Below are 3,528 nucleotides of genomic sequence, written 5' to 3'. Positions count from 1 at the left end.
TTCAGTCGGGACCCATAGTTGTTGATTTTGAAGGGTGCTAATAGCTTCCCTTCGAGATCACTTGAACCCTTATAGCATTCGTACATTTTTTTGTTAATTAATTAATATGTTTCCTAATTATCCTAAAATTAGCTGGCGAATCCTAAATATTTTTCTGTAAATTCTTTTCCAAACAAACTAAATTGAATTATTAATTATTTTTCGAGTCACCACGATGTTGCCTCTTATTTGAATAAAATAGGGATGTCAACAGCCGAGTATGGGCAATGTTCAATCATCCCTTGCCGGGGATATTCTTTGGACCAATGATCAAGCTCCCCACAGTCATAACAACCCTGTAAAGATTAACCCGTGATAAGTGGGTATTTTCACCAACTTATTTTATCTTTAAGCTTACTTTATGGCCTTGTGTATGTAAGAATAGGTGCATTTAATGTGATTTTCTTTATATTTTACGGGGAAATAAAAAAAAGAATGATTGAGAAGATAATGAAAAAAATAAGTTGAATCGAGGCAAAAAGAGGACCAAAATAAAAAATTTGGAAGTGGCAAGTCTTTAAGCATAATGATCGCGTGGTAAACGAATCATGATCACGGTAAAGTGAATGCTAAAGCATGATGATTTCCAGGTCAATTGTCAAAATTACAAGCAAAAAAATCATAAAACATCGCAATCACTTGTATTAATGTCGCGAAGAGATGAGTATCAGGCATTTAGGTAGATTTTGATATTCACCTTTGATCAGAATAATTCCTTTTGACACTCATGCACAACCATAGTTTGATCATTTCATTCGGATTGAAGAACATATCATATTCTTAGGTTGAGTTTAGGCTTGGATAACAAGTTTCCTTAAAATTCTCCTATTTGACTGAAGAGTGAGCACTCTTTTGTAATAAATTTCACCCTTTCTTCCTTTTCTTAATTTTTATGGCATGAATTAAAGGTGTTATTATTTATAGATGATTGAGATTTTGTGCTAGAAATATACCTTTTCGAGTTTTGATTCTTGTATTGTGCTTTTAGAAATTAATTGAATATTATCTTGTTTATGCTATGAGTCATTGATTCTTTAATTGATTTCATGCTTAAGTTGACTTCCAAGAGATTGATAATCCAATGGATCACTTGCCTATTTATCTTGATCTTACTTGAGAAAGAGAATTAAGTGTAGGAAAGATTGATTAGCATGAATTGAGATTTACTAGTGGAATAGAATTTGAGAGAACTAGATCCGGGCTTAACTCTCATTTAAGGACTTGAATTAAAATTAGAATAATCCTAGTGTTTCCATATTAAATTATTTACTTTTCTATACTTTCTAAATTTGAAAGAATTAGTCAAGTTATCGATATAGTTGCTTGTGATCGGGAAATGCATATGAGTACTTGAGAATTCAAGGAATAGTTGGCTTATCAATGATTATTTAGATAATGATTGATTATTTGTAATGGATCATTTGATCATTAATTAAATCCCCATTCCCGAATCTTCTTGAACCACTTACTTCAGAAGACATTTTTCCTTATCCATTATTGTTATCTAAAACATCTTCATATTGTAATTGTATTCTCCATTTGGATTCAAACTAGTCGCTCATAATTATTTATCTCTTTGATTTTCTAGACATTGTTCATCGTGTTGTCTAGACATTGTTCCTTGTCCTGACCTTATGTATAGGGTAATATATTGCTATTGACCACCTACTCATTTGACTTATATGATGGGTAGTTCAGTGTTATAAAATTGATGTCGCTGCCGAGGAATGGTCCCTAAAAGTCTGATGCTGGTCCCAAATGATCTACAACGACATGAAAAGGATGGTCGCCACCATTCTTAAGAAGAATCACAGAATGAATAAGAACAACACCTTGTTTAGTAGGTAAATGTAACAGCTCAGATTTAAAAAGGGTAGAAATTTCAGTTTTTTAGAACCTGGTGCCAATACCTGATGTTTGCGTAATCAAGACACAACTTCCAATTCAAGTGTCTACGATCGTACAATAGTAATATAACCCAATCAAATGGGTTGGGGTCGAGTCCCAAGGGAGCGGTTCCTGAAAATTAATGGTTTAGCGCAAAAATGCTAGAGTTAACCATAGCTAAAAACATTATCGAGTAAAAACATACCAAATTAAAAGAGTTTGACACGAATGTCAATTATCAATTGGGGGGTTTGTAGTCATGTAACAACTAAAAATAGTAAAATAATGAAAGATGCGAATATAGAGACGGGATTCTTGGGATGTGATAGGAATACGTGATAAACTAGACTATCGGGTAATGCTTTTGATAGTAAATTGTTGAACATTTGTGACTAGGAAAGACTATAGTGGGGGTAAATTCTCTTTCGAGCAACTTACCCCGAATCAACTCGGTTTCTCTCAAACACCGAGTTGCCGCATTAAGCACAACCTCCACCCTAGCCCATTCACTCTCTCGAGTTGAATGTGTGTGAGAAGGACTAGGATTCACTCTCTCGAGCTGAACCCATGTCGACCCAATACCACCCGCTATCAATTTAGTAGTCTTAGATTTACGACCTCTCTCTCGAGCAAGCCAGAAACACTAAGATGAAATCGTATTTGCAACTACAATCCCATTAAGTTCATACACAACTACTAAATAAAATCACATTTAAATAACAAATATACCATCAACAAACAAGACCCAACAGATAATTTAACTCATATTCACAAAATCACACCCCAAGAATTGGGGTTAGAGCTAGACATGTAAAAGAGGAAGAAAATGAAACCAAATCGAAGTAATATTAACTGAGTATGATTTATTTTCACTTCAAACGAGTCTAGGATGAAGATTCTTTAAGACCCACACCCAATTTCTTGGAGATGAGAGAACCTTCAAATCTTCAAAGCTCAAGAACAAAGTCTCCAAAATATAAAAAAAACTGTTCTATTCTAAAACTTGATTCTAAAACAGCTTAACTAAAGGTTTTAAATGGGTATTTATAGTTATCAAAAAGTGTGTTGCGAAGAGTCACTCGGTGCAGTTAGTCGGGATCGCCGATGCACTTGGAAATCCTCCCTTTGGTCTGCTTCATCGCCTTTTAGCTCTTACCTTCAACATCCTCGCATTCTGGATCATTAGACGGTATAGTACTGCTTTGCGGAACTACTCAGCGACACGAAAACTACTCCATTTCATCGCCAACTTTATCTTTCCCTTCAGGGCTCAGAACACTCAAACAAAAGCCGAGATTGTAGTCCTTTCGGTGACTCGCCTAATGGATTAGGTGATCATCAAGTCGTCTTTTCTTCCTTCTTTCAGCCACTTTGTTTCTTCTTCTACTAGATAGCGTCCATGCTTTGTCTCTCAATTCAAATACCTGAAACTTAAAGGTTTACATTAGATATTGAGACAATATATGCATTTGAGGACACTAATTCTATCAAAAACAATCCTTAAATGAGTCCAAATCGTGGACTCATCAACACCCCCAACATAAACTTTTGCTTGTCCTCAAGCAAACTCAAGTTCAGTAGCTCAAAAGGGATGTCTCGAAT

This window comes from Solanum stenotomum, chromosome 1 (genome assembly GCF_019186545.1).
Source record: "Solanum stenotomum isolate F172 chromosome 1, ASM1918654v1, whole genome shotgun sequence".
NCBI lineage: Eukaryota > Viridiplantae > Streptophyta > Magnoliopsida > Solanales > Solanaceae > Solanum > Solanum stenotomum.
Note: the sequence above shows the minus strand (reverse complement) of the source record.